At 48.0% G+C, this 22919-nt stretch overlaps 1 protein-coding gene across 1 annotated transcript in view; it reads right to left on the bottom strand.

Annotated features, from left to right (window-relative positions):
- The window catches only part of BLK (BLK proto-oncogene, Src family tyrosine kinase), a 58989-nt gene extending 46073 nt beyond the window's left edge, over positions 1 to 12916 (bottom strand). Inside the window, exon 1 of the mRNA XM_036240841.1 lies at positions 12687 to 12916. The gene's annotated coding sequence lies outside the window, so the exon portion shown is untranslated. The remainder of the gene's footprint in view (positions 1 to 12686) is intronic.
- Between the last annotated feature and the right edge of the window lie 10003 nt (positions 12917 to 22919).

The following is a 22919-nucleotide window of genomic DNA, read 5'->3' as shown; positions in this document are numbered from 1 at the left end:
TGTTTTCAAGAGCTTTTTTGGTATTATATAATTTTTACAGTTTTAAGGTAAGGAAGTCAATGATAAAGCTGTTCAAAGTCAGCCTGTTCTTTCCAATGGCTGTGGCCAGCCTCCTGCCTGCCAGCAGCCCGGATCTTTGCTTCCCTCATGAGCAGGCGGAGAAGGCAGCTGGCCTGAGGCTGGCCAGAGCTCGGCAGACCCAGGCAAGCTCAGACCCCAAAGCTCCGGTGAGCACCCCTTCATCGTTCCCAGCACCCACCCAGGTTCCCGACAGACCCTGCACAGTTAGGTCCTTGGCATCTGAGTCTGGGCTGATGGAAAAGAGCAGTTCTTGCGGACAGCGTGAGGAATTTCAGGTCTAATCTATGTGACCTTGGAGTTTCAGATTCACACCACCTGAAAGTAGGCTGTGCACAGAGTCAGAAGCAAATGACTTATCCAGGGTTATGGTCCTGGTGGGACGGACTTAGAATCCCTCCCACGACAATCCTGGGGCCTGGCTGCTATTTGCTGATGCTGGAGAGAGACATGGGAGCCCCACGGGGTCCCTTTGGGTTCTGGGAGGGTGGCTGCTTTCATAAAAACCACCCGGAGTAAATCACTGAAACGCTTCCTGCGGTGTAACCTACAGGAGGGGCAGCAGCTCAATCCATCAGGAGGCCACTTGACCTTCCCGAGGTTCACGGCCAGCGCACTGGTCATTAGCACGGAGCCTCCTAAGTAAAAGTGGCACTGGCTGCAAGGCAGCTCTGACCTCAAGGTCTGGCTCACTCCCCTCAGGCCAAGCCTAACCCCCTCCCTCACATCTGGGCCCTGGCACCTGCAGCTGGGGGTGGGGAGCATGCACAGTAAGAGCAGGAGTCAGCCCATATCCTGCACATGGGATGGTTCCTTCCAAAAGTGCTCAACAGATGCAGGGCTGCCCTGTTTCCTGTGAAACCCCTCCTTTTGCAGCTCCTTGTCTGACAGCCCCAAAGAGCATGGCAGAACCTGGGTGACAGCCCTGTCACTGGCCAACTGGGGTGGGAAGAATGGGTGGACACGTCTGACTTCACAGCAACTCTTGTTTCTGCACCTGTGGGCCTAGAGAGAGTTGCAGGAAGTAATGACTGACCGCAGTTCCAGGGCGAGGAGACCACGAGGCAGGGGGAGTTCAGGAGAGGACTGACGCCAACGGTGGGCAGATGTGGGCGCAATGGAGAAATGGAAGGCAACAGCAAGGAGGCCTGAGCCAGGGGCACACAGGATGATGCCCACCAAGACAGGGTAAGGGAAGTGGGCACGTACTGACCCAGCCCAGGATGAGACGGGCCTTCTCTGGAGGGCTGTTTCTTCAGGCAGGATTGGGCCAGGTGCCTCCTGGAGGAATAGATGCTTCCTTGGACAGAGGTTTCCCAGATGTTGTGTTGTGCTCCTCCATCCCTGGCTTTCTGTTTCTGTGCCTATGTCTGCAAGCCAGGGACGATTTCACAGACGTGTGTAGCGCTCACCGCGGCATGCGTGACGAGCTTCCCTTGCCTTTCTGTAGTGCACTGACCAGTGCTCTGCACACACTGATCGATCAGCAGACCGACTAGTGCAGGGGTCAGGGCACTGGTCTTAGAGTCACAGACTGGAGTCTGCCTCTGGGCTCTGGGTGGTTCCTGGTGACATTACAGGGCTGTTGTGGGGATCACGTGAACGCGTGTGCACAAGGCACCTGGCACATTTCTTGGCACTCGAGTACTGGCAGTTATCCCAGATTTGACCAGCATGCCTCACGTGGCAAGTAGACCCATCAAAGGGTTGATGGAAGGAATACCCAGAGGCCATTTAGTCTACACCTTGTTTGGCAAAGTTGGAACCTGAAACCCAGAGAGAGGAAGTCACCCAGCCACGACAGCAAGGCCAGGGCCCAGCTGTAGAATTACAGTTTTAGGGGGGTGAAACTAGCTTGGCACGCCCTGGCACTCATGGGCACTCTATTGCCAGTGCTCCCGGCTTCTCCCCCCTCCCAGTTCCAGGCTCCTGCTCCCGTCCTAACTTGAGGACCTTCTTGTCTTGCTACAGTATCTGCACCCCCAGGCCAGCTTGACCTTTGTCACCCTCATAGCTTTATCTCCACATGGAACCTGTATCCCCCAAACCTTCTGGTCCCCCCACTGGCATTTTCTGATTGGCAGCTCCTAAATTCTACACTTGCTGGCCTCCTGAGCTGGATGTTTTAACTTACTGAGGTCACCAGGGTCACCAGGCTCCTGCACATTTTTGCATTTATTTTCAGAGCAGGAGGGAGAGAGGGAGGAAGAGAGAGAGAGAAACATTGATGTGAGAGAGACATCCCGACTGGCTGCCACCCACACGACCTGAACTGGGGCCAGGGACAAACGGCAACCGAGGTACGTGCCCTTCGCGGAACCGAACCTGGGTCTCTCTGGTCTGCGGGCCAACGCTCAGACCGCTGAGCCAAACGGGCCAGGGTGGCTCCTGTACCTTTAAAGTTCCTTCAGAGCATTGACTGTCCTTCCTCTGACAGCTCTTAGCAGCAGGGACGTGGGTGGTGTCTCACTTCCAATCACAGCTGACACACCTGCCCCCCTCAGGGGCAGAGACAGGTCCCTGTGTCCAGCAGGATCTGTGGGCACCCACCAGCACCTCGACAGCCTGCTGGTGCTCCAGGCCAGGCCCACTAGATCCAGGATCATTCCCAGGGCAAAGCCTGCCACAGGCAGGAAGAAGGGACATTCTGCTCCTTCTTTCAAAATCCCCATGTCCGTTCCTCCCCTGACTTGAACTAGTCGGCTCCCAGCTTTGCAGGCGCTCACACAGCTCCCTGACTTGTCAACCGTTTGTAAATAACGTTCCCATCTGTACTCTCTGTTGGCAAGATGATCAAGGCGACGGACTCAGATCAAGGCACGCTGCTTCTGTCAGCAGGGAGAGCAGACACATGGCTTTGAAGATATGAATGGATGTTCTTACTTCCATCCATTTATTATTTTGCTCCTCACCCACATTCAAGCCATTGCCACAGGGGAGCAGAAGGGAGAGACAAGAGACCTGCCTTGGATTAGAGCAGACCATGGGGACCAACTAAGAGAAAGGCTGTGAGTCAGTCTGGGCAGACGGGCTCAGGGTCTCGAGCGGCCCAGAGCGACACCGTGGTTTCTGACCCCTGATGTGGCCCAGAAGTCCTGAGAGAAGGCTTGACCCGGGGCAGAGGCTGCAATGAGACACCCTTGCAGAGGCTTGTGTGGATTGATAATGAAGACCAAATGGGTCACCCCCAAAGTCCTGAGCCCCATGAGCCCCCCATGGACCCAACCCTGGAGAAAGGGGAGCACTCTGAGCTCACTGGGGTGATTTTCCACTACCCAGTGGAAACTGAGACGTTCAGACTAGATGTTCTGTGTGTGACTGAGATTCCACATGGATCTGCTCTCTGCCATGACTTCCCTGAGCCTGCCAGATGTCCTTCCAGAGGCGGGAACACCTTCATAATAAACTTGCTCAACCCACTCTCCTGCCTTTTAGGAAACTGGTGTCATTGGCAACAATTTCAAAGTTTCTCCTGAGCGTCACTGTTCTTGAAAATGGCACATATGTTTTTAAACTGACAAATGAACCAAATACATATTCCTGAGTGTCCCCAGGAACATGTGTGGCCTTGGGAAGGTGAAAAACATGAAGGAAGGAGACAAATTCAGCCCTGCTCTGTTTCCCCGTTGGGTTTGGAAAGGGGATGTGGGAGAAGTTCAAGGTGGATTCCTAGCTGCTCAGAGACAGACGCCCCACGGTGCGGACAGGCAGACAGAGGTCAGGGGCAAGGTCTGACTATTGGTCATGGATGATCTGTGTGAGCTCAGGAAGGCACTGTACTCTCCGGAGATGTGACTGGGAGCTGGCAATGCCACCGGGTGGGATGCGAAGCTAGGGTGGAGAGCCATGTCCACCTGGCACAAAGTTCAAAGCTCTTTGAACTCCAGCCCCTCTGGGCCCAGAAGAAGGAGCCATACCCAAGCCTGGTGGTGCCCAGGCCAGGGAAGTGGAACAGCTACAAAAAAACTTGGGAGGGTGGTTAGACTTTAGCACCGGACCTTCGAACATACACAGTTCTCCTCAGGGAGATGGGCATTTTAGGCAGAGAGGAGGGTTTGGCAAAAACTCTGAGATATGAGGGACACCAGGGTCCCCAGGGACCAGGCTTCTGGGCCCAGCGGCCTGGAGGACGCCGAGAGAGAAGCTGGGAAGGGAGACCCAGACTGTCTGGTCTCAGGGCCCTGGGCTTCGGTCTCAGGCATCACGGATACTTTATCCTGGGGAGGGCACAGGGCCGCATGCGAGCTTCAGGAAGACCCTGCAAGCCACGCGTGGGATGTAGCGGTGGGAGCGGCTGGAGGTAGAGAGGCGAGCTCTAGAGGGAGGGAGGACCTGAACCAGAGCGTTGAGATCTGGGACACATTTGGGGAAGGAGGGGACAGACACCATCACAGCACTGTCCTCAGTCAAGAAAACCGAGGCAGGGCTGAGGTCGGGCTCTTCATTTGTTTATTTTATTTTTTTTAATTAATCTATTTTTGTTACAGATATTTCTCCCTTTTCCCCCATTGACACCCTCCTCTCAATCCCGCGCACCCCCACCCCCAATATTGTTGTCTATGTCCACCCGATGTGCATGTAAGTTCTCTGGTTTATCCCCCTCCCCCGGGGTTTGTCAGTCGGTACCCTACTTCTATGTCTCTGGGTCTATTTTGTTCATTCTGTTCCACAAATAAGTGAGATCACGTGGTACTTGTCTTTCTCTGATTGGCTCATTTCACTCAGCATAATGCTCTCCAGGTCTCTCCACGTGTCTCAAAGGGTAAGAGATCTTTCTTACAGCGGCAGGCTCTCCATTTGGATGTGAGTTCCAGGTGGTCCTCTGGCCTTTGCTAAGCCGCCTGCTCACACTCGCCAGGCTTCTTCTCCCGGAGCTGCTGGGGGTCAGCCACCCTTTACAGGGGCTGGAAGACAGGCAGGGACCCAGAGCTTTCAGACCTGGACTCTTCTGCGTGGAGTCGGGCAAGGAACGGACCCCAGGGAGAGCGGCGGACCAGGCACCGCCTCACCTCCTCTGTCCACGGCGCCGGGGCTCCTCCTCTGGCTCCCGCCGCCCCCATGGGCTGCCAGAGATTGCGTCTGGAGGCTGCGAGTCATTTCCGCGAGGCTCCTCTAGGTGGTTGGGAGTGAGCGGTGGGCGGCGGTGTCCACGGCGTGGCCGTCTGGATGGCGTGGCAGCCGCAATGCCACAGGGAGTGTCCCACCTTGCCGGGCCCAGCAGCCTTCAGCGCGAGCCTAGGAGCGCACGGCCTCACCAAGGAAGGGCGCCTGCTCTGGAATGTGGTTCCCTGAACACCCCGAGCGTTGGGATCCAGACACATGTCTCAGACTGACTAGCTCCATCCAGGGTAACACCCAACATATCTGGATTCAGGTGTCTCAGTATTATTAAGCTCATTTTTTTGAGAAACATAACAAAATCACCCTCTCCTTTTTTGAGGTTTCAAAATAAATATTGTGCATAAAAATGTCACAGACGTGCCCTGGCCGGTTTGGCTCAGCGGTTAGAGCATCGGCCTGCGGTCCAGAGAGACCCGGGTACAGTTTCTGCTAAGGGCACGTACCTGGGTTGCAGTTTGTTCCCGGCCCTGGTTGGGTTGTGCGGGTGGCAACCATTCGATGTGCCCCTCTCATATTGATGTTTCTCTCTCTCTCTCTCTCTCTTTCTCTCTCTCTCTCTCTCTCCCCCTCCCATTCTACCTGAACAAAAAAATGGAAAAATGTCCTCAAGTGAGGATAAAAAACAAACAAACAAAATGTCACAGACATTACAATGGGACACGTACCTTTTCAAATTACAAGGACTCCTCTGTTCGATTCTTACATGGAAAATTGGAAAGAATCTAGATGAAAATATTATTTCAACTCACCTAAGAATTAGGGCTTTGGGGTTTAATTTTTATAACCCTGTGATGTGCTGTTAACAACAAATAAAGAAATTAGACTCAAGGGTATAAGTAACATACCTGAGGTAGGTAAGGCGCCAGTATAGAGTGAGGTCAAACTATTGTTATTTTATTAGGACAGTTAGTGATTTGTCCAAGGTCATACAGCCAGGAAGTGGCAGGACTGAGCCTTGAACTCAGGCCCTCTGGTCACAAGGCCAGGTGTCCAACCTCTACACTACAGGCCCTCTCAGTCTTGGTTGCCCTGTTGTACTCCAATGCCCACGTTCTTCCACTTTATCGTATGCACAACACACAGAGATAAAATTAAATTATCCTTAGTAAATATTGGACTTGGTGATTCCAAATATTTTCAGGTTGGTGAATCCTTTGGGCAATCTGATGAAAGCCATAAACGCTCCTTGCAGAAAGCTGTGCATACCCACAGAAGCTCACATACAAGTTCAGGGAGCTCATAGGACCCATGCAACTCACCAGGGGTCCATGGTCACGGAGGTCAGAACTCCTGACTTAATTCGCTAAGTGCAGATCATCTCATACACTTGTAGACACCACACGAATATACACGAACATTCCCTGTACTTGGACAACACCGAGAGTCAGGACCTTTTCAAATTTTGTGCCTCTGGTGCCTGGCTAGCCTCAGCCCAGCAGCCCAGGTATCAAGGTGTGCAGAGGCCAGCAAAGACAAAGCATCCAAGAAGTTGAACCACACAGTGGCCCATGGGGAGTGGAGGTCACATGGGGGCAGCAGCTCTGTGCTAGGATCATCTTGTCTCAGGCTCTATGCTAGGATCATCTTGTTCAATTTAGTTCTCACATCTGTGCTTGGAGCTGAATGCAACTGTCCCCTTTGCTCACAAGAGAGCTTGGTCATTTGCTCACACCCCCCAGGTGGCAAGTGACAGAGCCACCTTCTGGGGTAGAACTGGCTGGCCCAAGGCCCACCACCATTCTCTGGCCCACAGAGCCATCTCCTTCTGCCAGGGTCCCTGTTAAAACCTCCACGTGGCGAAGGCACTGGAGCTCATTGTGGCTAAGCGTGATCATTAAATCTCACATGCTTTCCCTCCTTCAAGTTTTCTTCCTCATCTTCACTTGCATTCAAGAATGTATCCTTGTTTCTTTCACTCAAGAACCATTTCACAGGGTGCCCACCCTGTGCCAGGCATTGTTCTGGGTGCTGGACCCTAAGGAGAACAGAGGGAGAGGACCTGGTCCCTGTCCTGGGGAAGCTCAGGTCCAGAGGGGCATCAGATCTGGAAACAAATAGCCCTAAGCATGTGCTAGAGGTTCCTGGGGACACAGGGACGGATTTGGGCACTGCTGACAGAGGAGCAAACACTGGTGCTGGGCCCTAGAATGAAGACAAGTGGGAGTGTCCTGGATGAGAAAGCGAGGAGAGGACAGGCAGAGGGGCCAGCAGGAGCAGGGCTGGTGCATTTCAGAAGCAGAAGTGTAGTCACAGCTTATGGGGGGAGCATGTGGGGAGCAGGGCGTGTGACAGGAAAGGCAGTTTAAGCCCAGTGGGAATCACCATTCTCTGGTTTTGATCTCCATCTAAGTGTTGTGATTTTCATCTACGTGCTGTCTTCCTGTGGCTTCACAATTCTTTCCTCTTTCTCTCCTGCTTCCGAAGCCTTTCGTAATCTGGTTGAGACATCACCTTTGAACAAGGGCACACCTGCTCTGCTGTGAATGTGGGGTGTGTGTGTGTGGGGGGGAGAAGTGGGGACAGGGCGTCAAGCTCCTCTGTCTCCCCGTCACCTCTCCACACACGTGAACCTCTCAAGCAAGGACGCTGGCTCCTGGTGGCCTCATCTGGCTGCTGCAGATTCTAGGGCAGCAGAGTGGGCTCCCAAGGCCAGGTTGTCACTCAAGCAGGAACTGGCTGTTGGAGTCCCACTCCAGGTCCCTAAGGCCACAGCTTCCCTCAAAGGGAGTATTTCCCTAGCACAGTTCGCAGTTGCTTGGCTGGCCACAGACTCCGTGAGGATGATTGAGCCCGAAGACAGCAGATTCCATGCAGGTCTATGCAGGGTCTGGGCCCCCACTTGCCTCCATTCTTGGCTTTCTGTTTCCTAACTGCAGAGGGGTCAGTCTGGGCAGCTGGGCATGCACTTGGAGGCCTGGTCCAGCCCAGTGAGCTCTGCTGGGCTACTAAAAGGAGGGTACTTGGCTTTAAAACCCCTGACACAGAGTGAGAGCTCAAAAAAATGGGTGCTGAATGACTTGTGAGAAATACCATCAAGAGAGGGAAATAAAGAGGTTTCCTGGATAAGGTGGGGGTTGGCAGAGAATGGTAGAAAATGTAAAAGGTCTTCTATGTTCCAGAATGTTCAAGAGATAGCAGGGACCACTGGGCCATGGATGCTCTTTTCCCAAGCATGGTTAGATTTCTTCCACTTCTGCTCTAAGGCAGGATAAGTATACTTTTTTTTGACTCTTTAATTTAGAATAATTGTTGGTGTACAGAAAAGTTACAAAGATAGTATAGAGACTCCCCTTATAGCTTTCACTCAGCTTCCCCTAATGTTAACATCTTACTTCACCATGTTACATTTGCCAGAGCTAAGAAATTCACATTGGTACAAGGAAACTAATTAAAATATTTGAGGACTTCCAGTCAAGACAGTGGCGTAGGTAAATGCAGTATCGCCTCCTCCCACAAGCACATCAAAATTACAACTAAACTACAGAACAACCATCATTCAGAACCACCTGAAATCGGGCTGAATGGAAGTCCCCCCACATTGAGACTAGTAGGAGGGGCGGCGGCATGGACGGGCTGGTCCCACGCTCACGTGTGGCGGATAAAAATCAGGAGGGACACCTCAGCTATGAAGATCCTCCCTGAGGAATGGGGGGTCCCCATCCCACACCAGGCTCCCCAGCCCAGGGTTCCAGTGCCAGGAAGATAACTCCCCATCACTTCTGGCTGTAAAAACTAGTGGAAACTGAGGCTGAGCCTGCTGGACGCCCAGGTTATTTCTCTTAAAGGGTCCATGTATAAACTTAGACTCTCTCCCTCCAGGCTCCAGCATGGGGGAGGCAGCTTGAAAGGCCCCAGAGACATACAGGGAAGAACTGAGTTGTTTGGCATCTGGGCCAGGGCTGGAGAGGCATCTTTCTCCCAGAAGGATGTGCTGGCAGAGGCTCTTGTTCCTTTGGTGAGCCCTTTCCCCATGGGGCTGGCAGATGGGTGCCATATCTGGGACTCCAGCAACCTGGCTCATACTGTTTGCCCCGGTCTGGTGATTCCCTGAGACCCCGCCCCACCCAACTTTAAGGCCCACCCAAGTGGTTTCCAGTGGCTTTACCATAGCATTGGCCTGCCTGGACTCCTGCTTCAAATTTTCCTAAATTCTATCAAGCAGCATCTGGTCTCAGTAAGTCCCATACCTCTTGCTAAGTAGCCCCAGGCCTGGCACTAGAAGCAACCAGCCTTGGTTCACAGCTTGGCTTTGCCTGGGCACCTCCAAACCCAGCACAAAAAGCAGCAATCAGCAGATCACTTTGTAGCTTATGCCTGGTAGCCCCAGGTAGAACACAAGCAGTGGCTGATATTGCCCCAGAGCCAGCACACCGAGTGGACAGCTTCAGACCACACTGAAGCACCATCACCCAACCACCTCCACAAGTGACACACTCAAGGAATAGACTCAGTGGGTACAAGAACCCTGCTGAGGTAAGTCTTGCTCTGTGTGTTGGGCCCCTGCACAGCTGATCCCCCAAGGTAGTCAGAGGTCAGTGGTCAATGGGCATAGTCAATCCAGGCAGCCGATCAGCTTGAGTAAATCCCATTGATGTGCCAACAGCAATCAAGACTCAATTACAACAGAAGAGTATATAGTCCACAAGAAGGGTGCATCTTGAGGGCCCATGTGGGGTGATCAGGGAGGCTGTGCCACTGGACCCTATAGGATACCTACTATAATAGACCATCCTAGGAAGATCAGGAGACATAGCAACTCTACCTAATACATAGAAACAAACACAGGGAGGCAGCCAAAATGAGGAGACAAAGAAACATGTCCTAAATGAAAGAACAGAACAAAATTGCAGGACAAGAACTAAACAAAATGGAGATAAGCAATCTAACAAATGCAGAGTTCAAGACACTGGTTTTAAGGATGCTTACTTAGTAGTAAGGACCTCAAGAGCATAAAAAAGGACCAGCCAGAAATGAAAGATGCACTAACTAAAATAAAGAATAATTTACATGGAATCAACAGTAGAGTATAAAAAGTCAAGAAGCAAAACATTGATTTGTAATATAAGGAAGCAAAAAACACCCAATCAATACAGCAAAATGAAAAAAGAATTAAAAAAAAAAATGAAGATAGTGTAACGCGTCTCTGGAACAACTTCAAGACCAACATTTGCATCTTGGGGATACCAGAAGGAGAAGAGAGAGAGCAAAATATTGAAAACCTATTTGAAAAAATAATGACAGAAAAATTCCCTAACTTGGTGAAGGAAACAGACATACAAGTCCAGGAAGCACAGAGAAGATGAACCCAAAGAGGCCCACACCAAGACACATCATAATCAAAATGCAAAAGGTTTAAGACAATCTTAAAAGCAGCAAGAGAAAAGCAATTAGTTACCTACAATGGAGCTCCTATAAGGCTGTCAGCCAATTTCTCAAAAGAAACTTTGCAGGCTAGGAGGGAGTGGCAAGAAATATTCAAAGTGATGAAAAGCAAGAACCTACAACCAAGATTACTGTATCCTGCAAAGCTATCTAGAATCAATGGACATATAAAGAATTTCCCAGACAAGAACAAACTAGAGAAGTTCGTCACTGCCAAGCCAGTATTATATGAAATGTTGAAGTGTCTTCTTGAAGAAGATAAAAAAATATGAACAATAAATGGCAATAAATATATATCTATCAACAATTAAATCTACAAACAAAATGAACAAGCAGAACAGAAACAGACTCATAAATACAGAGAACTTTTTTGTTGGTTGCCAGATGGGAGGGGGGTTGGGGGAATGTGTGAAAAAGGTGAAGGGATTAACAAGTACAAATGGGTTGTGAGACTGACAAACTTCAAAGAGAAGGGGGGTGGGGGCGGGAAGAGATAAACCAAAGAACTTACATGCATAACCAATGGACACAGACAATAGTGTGGGGAAAGCAGGAGGGGAATGAAAGCAGGGAAGAGGGGTCAATGGGGGAAAAATGGGGGACATCTGTGATATATTCAACAATAAAGATACATTTCAAATAAATAGATTAAATATTAGATTTTATTTAGATTTCACCTATTTTTTACTAAAGACTTTTTGTTGTTGTTGTTCCAGGATTCAGTCCCATTCAGGAGGCGAATTCTGGATTTACTTGTCCTGTGTCCTTACTCTCCTCTGATGTGTGACAGTTTCCCCATCTTTCCTAATTCTTCTTGACCTTGACAAATTTGAAGGTCAAATAGTCTGTAGGCTGTCCCTCAGTTTGGGTTTGTCTGATGTTTTTTCATGACTAGACTGCGGTTATGCATTTAGGGAAAGAATAAACAGAGGTAAAATATTTTCTCCTAATATCATAGCAGAAGGTATATAATACATGACTGCCCTCAAGACATGAATTGTTTTTCTTCTTTATTGATTTTAGAGCCAGAGGAAAGGAGAGGAAGAGAGAGATAGAAACATAGATGAGAGAGAATATTGATGGCTGCCTCCTGCATGCCCCGCACTGGGGATTTGGCCCACAACTTGGTCATGTGTCCTGACTGGGAATCGAACCAGCGGTCTCTTGGTGCATGGGTCGATGCTCAACCAGTGAGCCACACAGGCAAGGCCAAGACGTTAACCTTGATCACCTGCCTACAGTGGTGTCTGTCAGGATTTGCCACTACAGAGTTTTTTCCTTCCATCTCCACGTCCTGTCCTCACTCAAGGTGAGGGAACTCCAGCTCCTATCAGGCAAAGAGGAGCATCTACATATACGTATTTTCTCTCTAACTATGGAAACACAATGATAGCAATTCTTTAGTTCCTTGGTAATGTAGACAGGGAAGGTGAAAGCAGTGGCCAGTTAGAAAAACGACTGGAAAAGTTGTCTAAACTCTAGGCCTTTAAAAAACCCTCTCAAAGTATGTTATCAACTGTTCTTGCCTTTCTGCAGTTGGCCAAAGAGATCTCTTGGCCAAAAAATTCATCATTAAACCTGTTTCATCACCCCACCCGCAATGACTAAAAAACGAAAAACCTTTTTCAAAAACAAGCAAAATAAAACAAAAGTGACAACCAATCATTTATTTACCTTGAGCCAGACACTCCCCATACACCGCTGCTAGCCTCCATCAGCTCTGCCCTGTACATAGCATTACCCTCTGTTAGAGAGGCTGAGTAACTTGCTTGAAGCCCCCACAACTGGCATATGTGTGCCCACAGCCTTGTCTGTTTTTCCTCTATAGCATAGTCACTGCCTTGTCTAGCTTCAAAAGCCCAAGAAGCAGAGTCTACCCTGGGTGGATGAACTTTTATAAATCACAAAACTCTCTAAAATTAAAACAAACCAACACTAGACAGTCTATTTGTTGCTGTGGCTCAGATCATGTTGATGTCTTCTCCCTCTGCCTATTATATCCATAGCAATGTTTCTGCCACTTTCCCAACCCCGGGCCTCAGGGCACTGTTTGCACAGTTTAAGGAAATGAGATGCTCTAGAAGGCGGAAGACGCAGAGTCTTACCTTGGTAACGCTCAGTGGCTTTTCACCATAGCTCTTCAAATCCCAGCATCCTTGTGGTGCAGTGGCCTTCTAACTATAACCAGCAACACCTGATGCAATCCTAAAGGAAAAGCCCATCTCAGCGGTCTCCGTTAGTCCACGTAGCTCGTGGCTTCCTGCCCACAGCAAGCACCAGGCAGAGGTGGCAGGCTCTCAGGTCTGTGGTCAGAGCTGTACCAGCCACCCCCAAGGAGCCCCGCCCCTCCTGAGCACTTTGAAAGCTTTGATGGGCTCACTGGGTCCAATGGTTGCCACTGCCCGAGAACAGCCCATGAGGAAGGACCAGGAGCAGGTGGTCTTTCTCTGGCCCTGGGCCACATTGGTCACAATGCCGCTGTGCCCCCGGAAAGTTTTCTCATGGGGTTTTGGTTTACCAATTTGGGTGGTGTTTTTCCTTCATGAGCCTAGCAGGGTTAATAAACCTTCTAGCTAACTCAATCAGGTATTTTGCTCTGCTTTGCAGCATTTGTCTGCAAGACAAGAAAGAGCTTGGGATCTGCAGCCTGGTACCATCGGTAGGAGCCAGGGCCACTGTTCTCTCAGCCTTACTGGTTTAGTTTGGTTTTCCAAATACTGTTGATAACAGCTGGCCTGTGAGACACTGAGCAGAAATGATAGGATGGGTGTGAGAGAGGGGCACAGAATTGGATCTCAATAAATGCTACTTCTCTGCTGTTTCGGTGTTTATAGCCAGTTGTTGATTCTGCTCTCAGAGCCTCTTCAATGTGCTACCTTTTTGGCTATGAAATTCAAAGGAGCAGAGAATGATGGAGGCAATGGGGAAAGGAACTTAACATCCAGAGTGACGAGGTGCTGTCCAGGACTCTACCAGCCGAGGGACCGACGGGACCAAGAAGCTTGCTGGGATGACCTCAGGAGACTTGCTGGTCCTGCCAGACAGGTGAGCCACTGGTCACCTGCTTTCTTTCCTTTTTTAAATAATTTAATTTAACTTTTTTTGGGGTCACCTGCTTTCTGATCCATGGACCAAAGGGAGCTAATTGGTGGACTCCTCTCCTGTCATGTCTGGGAACCTTCAGGGGGAATTGAATTCAGATAGACCCGCTTTGACCCTTAACCTGGGACAACAGTCCACAATCTCAGTTTCCTCGTCGAGTTTTTTTCCCTTGGATTTCAGGACTCAGACAATACTTTGCTCTGAGTTCCTGGTAGAAAAGAGATTTTTGACAGATATTTATAGCAACATAGAGTTCTTGGGTTCTAAGACTCTTTGGAAACAATCTGCTTCATTTACCCAAAAGGTTTTTGCATAACAAGTATCTATTATGATATTTACACTTCAGTTAACTCCAGAGGACTGGTAGCTGATGTAAATATGCCTAACCAAAGTCCCAAATCTGCTCTTTAAAACTGCTTTGTCCTCTGTCCTGGGTAGCAAAGGGCCCAGAACAGTGCCCAGATCCGGCTGTGCTCAGTGAATCACAGCTACTATTAATTTAGTATTATATTCACCTCCTGACACCTGAGAGTTGGATCTAAGCGTTAAATACAAGCTGAGAGAATATAGACCTGCTTAAACTTATAATTAAAAAACTTACTGATTTGAGATGAGATTATTCAGTCCTGTTATTTTAAGTCAATAAGCACAACAAAGTTTTGTGAATGTCTACTCTGTGATAAGCACACATTAGAGCTAGGGGTGGAGATATAAATAGGCATGCCCTTCCCTGAAGGACTCAGCCTAAAGAGTCTGAGAAGAGGGTCCAGCAGTTAATTATAATGGGGTATGGTAAGTGCAGCTATGGATGCCTCCACAAGGCACAGTATTAGAACAGAGGCGGGGCAATAACTCCATCAGGGATTATTGGGGGAAGTTACCAAGGGGATGGCTTTGAACATGATTTGTGACTGAGAATCCTGCAAACACTTAGAGGCAGATAACTAAGTCAAACTTTTTACTGAACAAGGATCCAGTGATGTTGCCTAATTATATCTAATGTTTTTATCAGTGGGGACTAAATAAGTGACTTTTGGGCAACTTTTATATACTTGGACCTGAGGATACAGAGAATATAGGGGAAGCAGAAAATTTATCTTCCTGAGGAGAAAATCCGATTTCCTCTTCCTCTGGCTCATCTGTTTAATTAAGGTCAGAATGAGAGGGGATGTGAGAGTTTGCAGGGAGGGAAGGTTCAGGGTAAGATGGCCTTTGTGTGGTCCGGAAAAAAACCTTCATCTTTCTGTCCACCTCAAACAGACAGGGGTCGGAAAAAAAACACCCAGAAATGATTCCTGTACTGTTCAGAAAAGAACAAGGAAATGACCTTGCTCTTGGGTTTCAGATGTCTGAGCAGAAGTGAAAGTTAATTTCAGCCATTTTCACTCTCACAGAGTCAGAATCTCTGAGCATGGCGGAGGGAAGGAAGGCCCAGGGGGGAAGACGGGACGCTCTGAGATGTATTAGGTGAGGCTAGGGGAGTCCTTTTTAGACACTTTTGTTAGAAAACCTCAGAGAGAGCTCTTGGGGCTGCACTGAGACTAGGCCCTGGCTCTGAAACCCCCAGTTCTGGGTTCAGCTTCACTGGCTCCCTCATTTATTTTTGTACATTTGAGGTAACGTATGCAAAATTCACAGCTCTCCTTCCACGTGTCTTCGCCAGCCTCCCAACCCCAGCACATTTCTCATCTACATCAAAAGCTGTGGGCAATAGAATACTTGAGTGGAAGAAACACTGAAATAAGCCAGTCCAAGAGTCACTTCAGGAATGGTGGTGTGAGAAGTCGGGCAATTTCCTTCTGAAGGAAACAAGTATGAAACTAGACAAAGTTGTCAAAACCGACAATGTCAGGACACTGGAAGATGACCCAAGGCACAACAAATTGAGAAGTCTTTAATCATGAGAAAAACTGTTACTGCATCCGAATGGTCATGAGTCTGTGGTCTCCTGGCTTAGGGCTTCTACGCCTCCTCCAATCCCTTAGCCTGGGTGATGGGAACCACAGCTTTCCCTGTGGGGATGGTCAGCTTGTTTTGAGGGCTGTTAGTGAAGACCAGCAGCTTTGCCAGCTGGGTGACAGATCCGATCTAGGGTGGGGAAATGAAAACCTGCAGCTTTATAAGGTAGAGGTCAAGGAATTGGTTCTGCAGGAAGTGAAAAACTACAGCTTTATTGGCTCAACCTCTTAACAGTTAGAACTTCTGTTCAGAGTGGGTAGGGGATCACCCAGAAAGGTCATGGGGGAAATCCTAGAAGTTAGACAGCCATGAAAGTGCCGAGATAATAAACTCCCCGTGCATCCCCGACTGATGGCTAAAACATGCCGGAGTCAGGGAGGCCTGAGAGTGCAACAGAAAGTGGACACCAAAGGAGACCCAAGGACATGCTATAGATTTGAATTTGTTCCTCCAACTACAAACAGTTGGGGCAATAGAAAGTGGGAGGTTTGTTTGTTCCAGGTATCTGAGCCTAACCTCTGTCTAAATAATTGCCTGACCATTAAACAATGCAGAAACAGGGACACCCTTAGAGAGCCAAACTGAAATACAAAGTAAAATACTAAAAACAAAAACTGCACAGTGATCTCAGTGGCTACACACTATGGAGGGGACCATCTTTGCGATTCAAACGCAGGTAAGTTAGTGAAACAACCAAGTAACCTGTTTTGGGAAAATAACTCAGGATTCTGAGTCACTATAATATCCATTTTTCAACTAAAAATTACTAGACACACAAAGAAACAAAAAACTGAGACCAGAAAAAAGTCAATAGATTCTGACTCCAAGCTGTTATGGTTCTGTTCAAGGAAGAAAAGGAAAATATCCTTAAAGAATTAAAACAATGTTTATTAACAGTGAGTCAACAGAAAGGAAATCTCAACAGAGAAATGGAAATTATAAAAAGAATCTTATAGAATTTCTAGATTTGAAAACGACAAATGCTAACATTGAAAATTCACCAGATAGGTTTTACCAGCAGATCTGAGATGGCAGAACAAAGAAACTGTGAATTTGAAGATACAGCAATAAAAGTTATCCAAATGAAAGAAAGAGCTAACAGAGGTAAGAAAAACTAACAGAGTCTTAAAGACCTGCCAAACAATGTTCAAATATAAATGCAATAGGAGTCCCAAAGGAGAGGAAAGAGAAAAGACACAGAAAAATTATTTGAATTAGTTGAAAATTCTCCGGTGTTAGTGAATAACACTGACTTAAAGAGTCAGTGCTGTGGTCTGAATGTTTGTGTCCTCCCAAAATGCGTATGTTGGAATGTAATGCTCCATGTGATGACATAAGAGGTGGAGACTTTGGGAAATGGTTTGGTCATGAGGGTGGAACCTCATGTAAGCTGGATAGAAATAAAATCTCTCAGTTTTATTTATGTGGAAAAAAATTAGAATGTGTTCCTGTAAAACAGGCCTAAGAAAGCTCCCTCCTCCCTTCTACCATGTGAGGTTATAGCAAAGAGATAACCATCAATAAAGCAGGTCTTCACCAGGCACCAGGTCTGCTGGCACCTTGATCTGGGACTTCCCAGTCTCTAGAACAGTGGGAAATAAATTTCTGTTGTTTATAAGCCACCCAGTCTAATGCTATCTTGCTATAACAGCTCCAACTGACTAGGGCAGTCAAGAAACTGAAAGAACCTAACTAACATAAGCATAAAGAGAAACACACCTCTGTCTGGCTGGTGTGGCTCAGTGGACTGAGTGTCCTCCAGTGGACTGAGAGGTCCCTTTCCCCAACAGGGGGCGTGCAGGAGGCAGCCAATTGATGTTTCTCACATCAATGTTTCTATCTCTCTCTTCCTTCCTCTCTCTCTAAAAAATCAATAAAAACTTTTTTTTTAAAGAGAGAACCACACCTCAACATTAGGTCCAAATACTGAAAATCAAAGAAAAGACATAATCTTGCAAGTAGCAAGAGAAAAAATGATGCATCATATTACGGCAATAATAAAATTAATAGTTAACTTCTCATTGGAAACAATGGTGGTGGAAGCATATTCCAAGTGCTAAAAAACAAAGAGAACTGTCACCTAAGAATTCACTATCCAATAAAACTATCCTTGGAAAATGGAGTTGATATAAATAATTTTCCAGATAAACAAAACTGGAGAAAAGGTGTTTCTCTCTGACTTAGAGTACAGGAAAAACTAAAGGAAATCCTGCCGGAAAGAAAACGATACCGATGCTAACAAGTTCACAGACAGGAATGAAAAGCAGTGGGAATGGCATGTAGGCAAGTAAAACTATATATAATTATATAAATGTATATTATCGTTTCCTCTCTTAACTTTTTAAAAACACATATGATTGCTCAAAGCAGAAATTATAACATCATATGTAGGTTTATAGCACATATAATACATTTTGCAGTAATAACAAAGAAGAAGGAGCATGAGAAATGGAGCAAATTTTCTTTTTTTTTTTTTCACCAAAGTCAGAGTTAATTTAAAGTAGATTGTGATCAATTGAAGTCGTACTTTAAAAGTAAAAAGGAGAAGTGATCTCAGCAAATTAGCACACTAGGAGGTCCAGATGCTGTTCCTCCCACACACAAAAACAACCACAACAGAAGTAACAAAGAACAACAAACAGATCAGAATAGCTCTGAGAGAGCTCTGGAATGCAATGAAGCACTTGCAGCAACCCAGTGAAACACAAAACCCGAAGATGACTGCACAGAAAAGCGGAGGAAGTATCTGGAGGAAATATCTTTATGGGGATCACCCCATTCCCCAGTCTGGCATAGCTCGGTGCCCAGAGGGACCCCTCCAGTATGACCTTCCCACGTGAGGAAGAGATCAGCCCTGGTCTCTGCTGCAGACACCCAGAAGGTTTCACCACTGAAAACTCCCCCAGTGTTTGCTGATGCAAGGGTGAAAGGGGCTAAGGGGGTCTCTGGGGTACCCCTTTTCCAGAAGCCAGCATCCTCTTTGTCTTCTAAAGCTTCCTCAGGAAGGGGGTCTTCCCCTGCTCCAGGGAGCTCCTCATACTGAGCTCCAAGACCTCAGAGGTTTCTTAACTGCTCAAAGCCAGGCCTTAATCCAAAACACCTCAACATCTCCATCGGTAATACTTGGGGCATTGCTGCCTTGCCAGTGCATACCCCACCCCCCAAAAGGAGGGACATACCCCATCAGAGACTAAAGCACGTGGTGTCACTGACACCTCAGTGAAAGGGATCTGGAACTGCTGTCCAGGAGCCAGGCCCATGGCCCAGGATGCAATGGGTGTGGATTTTGTGCTGAGAAGTGGGAACAGCCTCAGAACCACCAGCAGAAGGTGTTTGGGGCCCGCACTGAAGTGCTCAAGGTACCGGGAGTGAGGGCATTTGAAAGTGGGTGAGTGGGTGGGATATGTGTGAAGAGCCCTGGATACCTGCACCCGCACCTCCAGGGGCACTTCATCATGGTGAGCTCTTTGCATCTGCTCTGCAGCTCGGCATCGCACTCCAAAACCGGGCGCCCCGCTGTCTTCATCTCGTCCCCACGTGGTTGTCTACTGAGGGTCTCAGATTTCACATGTCTAAGACTAATTTCTCAATTTTCCCTTCCAGACCCACTTCTTCCCCGATTCCATGAGTCAACACCATCATTGACTCCAGTGCTCAATCCAAAAAGCCTTGTAACCATCCTCTTGATCCCTTTTTCCCATCAGCAAGTCCTATGGGCTGTACCTCCAGCGTGATCTAGAATCTTCTCACTCCACATCCACACCTGCTGCTATCACCCCAGTTCAGGCATTATGGGCCTTCTTCCCAGGAATCTCCCTTGAGCGACCCAATTTTATTTTCTCGATGGTACTTATCAGTAGCCAAAGTTACCTTGTTGGTTGGTTATTTGATTGTTATTGCCTGTCTTTGCTCACCAGAATGGACTCCAATCCTACAACTCCTTGTCTCTAGGACTGAGTCGCTATCTGGGCATCTATATTCAGCGAGGGACTCTGAGGATCCGAGTGTCAGGGGAAACAAACACATCAGTGCAGAAGGCATGCAGAGAAAGGGGACAGGGAGAACTTGTATGAGTTCTTATCCTTCTTGTCCGTCATTCTATCCCCAGCCCCTCAAACAGTTCTTAGCACATTGAAAGTGCCCAGTCATAGGTACTTGAATGATTGAAAAAGTTTTGATCCGGGTCATATCATGCCCATTTACAGGGTTAAGAGAAGGATTTGCTCAAGGCTGTGAGCTGGAGAGCAGTAACACCAGTAGCAGCCTGGTCTCCTGACCCATATAGTCCAGTCCTCTTTTTTCTCCAACACTTGGCCTCTTGGGAAACTCTTCCAAGACTTCCATTCCACAATCCCACTAATGACTGGTTTCAGTTAAGAGCAGATGTTCTGGGAGCTTCAAACCCTGAAGGTTGAGCTGCCTTGAATCGGACTTTCTCAGTCATTTAAAGAAGGGTCAGCAATGTCTGCAGCTTGGCAACTCTAGGCCCGCCCCAGACCTCCTGAGGGCCCCCCCACGCCTGCTGGGGCCACCACTGGTGAGTCATGGCTGAGTCTATGGAAGCTCTTTCGGAGCTGAGTGGCCAGGAGGGCCCTGGACTCACGAAGAGGAGGAGCAGAAGTTGAGACCGAACTGATCCTCAGTGGAACACAGACCAAGCCCCAAGAGCATGGAGAAACAGACCAGGGTTCTGGGGCTGGGCTGGAGCAGCACAGTGGCTACAAGGGCTAGGATCAGACCTTGGGACTTCTTCACCCACTGGGATCAGGCCTGAGTAGCTCCCACCTCTACCTGAAATATTTTCATTTACAAATTGCCTTCCAAAAAGAACTGTCGTTAAACTAAAAAGATTTACATCTACAATACATTAACATAAAAAAAATTCTAAGTAGATGGGAGGGGAGAGGGAAATGAGTCAAAGAGGAAACTAAGAGCAGAAAAATAAGATGGAGCCAGGAATGAGGATAGTAGGCCCCAAACCTGCCATGAAGTCCTCTCCACTCAGCCTGGTTCGTGGGCCAGAGGGTCCTACTGGTTGGAGTGTAAATGGTGCCATCTCTGCAGGGAAGGATATCTGTCAGTATCTAGCAAGAAGAAAAAGGCCTAGTCACCCACAGTGTCACCTCCAGAAACCCACACTGGAGAAGCACAGGCGGATGAGGATGACGCTGTGACTGGAACAATGAAAATGTCCAGGAAGGGAGTGGACCATTGAAGTGGCCCAGATCCCAGTGTGTCAACAACAAGCACCTACTGGGGAGGAAGAGACAAATTGGAAAGTAATACCTACAGAATTCTACCATTAGGGAAAAGTGCAAACAAACAAAACAAAGCTCTGTGTGTGTGTGTGCATGCACACACAACATACTCGCATGTGTGAAAGTGAAATCACAAATAAGGAAAATACCCTCCCAACTCATAACGGTGGTTATTTCTGGGGAGGTTAAGTGGCAGGGGCTAGTAAAAAGGGACTGAGCCTTACCTACACAATTCTAACCTTTTTAGAAGAAGAATAAATTTACTCACAATTAATATGCTTTTTAAGACAATATACAGTATGGAAAAAACCTAGAAGCAAATATACTGAAATATTAATAATAGTTAACTATGAGTGGTGGGAATATGAATGAATGTTCTTTTCTTTTTTGAAATTTTGTTTTCTTATTCTTCAAATGTACCATATCTGCAAAGAAATGGGACCAAAACTTAAACCAAAGGCACCAAAACCTGTGTCCCCGACTACCCGAGGAACAGGGCCCTGTGGTGGGCAAACAGCCCAGGGTCTGGCAGGACCAGGCCCAAGTCAGCAGGCTACCTTCCCAGGCCTCCCCAGGGGCGGGCTGCTCCTGCTTTGCTCTCACAGCACCTGCCCTCTTGGCCCGTGTATTCCCCACAGACTGGCCCTGCCTCAGCCCCGGCCCCCACATAGCCCAGTCTCTCAAACAGGACACACAAGAGAGTTTCTGGCCTCAAAAAGGCCTAAAGTCAGAGGGGCTGAATTCTCACTGCTTTGCGGAAGCCGTCAGGAGGGACTCACCTGCCACAGAAATGAATTCAAGGCCCAGAAATACACTGAGGCCCATCTTCCCTGGCTCTGTCCCTGCTTGGTGCACACGCACTCTAGACACCCAGGTGCAAACACCTGAGCTCGGGCTCGGGGAAGGTGGGGCAAGTCGTGGAATTTCCCCAAGTGGTTTCTAATGAATGGAAAACATTTTAATGCTCTCATTCCCGAGCTCAGGGCTGGAGGGGATGAGAAGTCCCGACTGGTAGCCAGCTGTGGAGGCACTTGGGGAAGTGACCTCTCTCTCACCTCAGCCTCTCCATCTGCAGAAAGGACATGGAAAAGTTTGTCCCTTGCTGAAAAAGATGGGGTGAGTAAACTACTACCCTTTTTAGCCCCATTGGTAATGGAGAGAGATCCCTTCCTGTCTTTCTGTAAGTTTGTGGGGGGGACCAGTGGTGGCCAGATCACATCTGAGGTGAACCAAGGGAGCCCCATAAAGCTCCTTCCTAGGATGGGAGAAGGTAAATGACCCAGCCCTCAAACCACCCATCCCTTCTCCAGCTGTCCATCCAGAACATTCCTGGGATCCCTGGTTCAACTTGTTTTCCTCCCACTCATTCCTTAGCAGAGGAAACTAAGCATAAGAGTGATTATAAGAGTGTGTACTCATTCATTCTTTCATTTGTTCACTCATACACACATCACTGATTTAGGGGCCCTGGGAGCATTTCCAGGAACGGAAGGAGCGCAGTACCATCCCTGACCTTACAGGGCTTGGAACTTCTTAGGAGAGACAGCCAAGGAATCAGTGACCTCGGGGTAGGGCAGGTGATGGGGAAGAATAAATGAAAGGTACCAATTCCAGTTAGAGGAGTAGATACTGGGGAGAGGAGAGAGGAAAACAGAATGAATACACGTAGGGAAAGATTTGAGGATTTCTGCATCCTAGGACCTGCCAATAGGTACATCTGACCAGACTTATCAAACATTTCTCTACTCTCTTCTAACACGTAAGTCAGATCACACAAGAACAATAATCTAGCCCGAACCTTGTATTTTGCAGGTACTAGATATATTTGTGTGGGCGTGTTTGAATGTGAATGTATTTTAAAAGTCTAACGGTTCTCATAGCAAGATATCTTTTATAAAAACATAGTTTAGAAGGACTGTGTTGTTTGGACCTGAACTGTAGTTAAAGCTTAGCCTCTGCCTGATTTCTATTTGCTTCCATCTGATTGCTTTTATCCTTTGAGGTCCCACAGGCCTGCAT

This window comes from Molossus molossus, unplaced genomic scaffold, assembly GCF_014108415.1.
Source record: "Molossus molossus isolate mMolMol1 unplaced genomic scaffold, mMolMol1.p scaffold_m16_p_4, whole genome shotgun sequence".
NCBI lineage: Eukaryota > Metazoa > Chordata > Mammalia > Chiroptera > Molossidae > Molossus > Molossus molossus.
The sequence above is the reverse complement of the archived record's forward strand: the minus strand, read 5'-3'. Positions and strand labels throughout refer to the sequence as shown.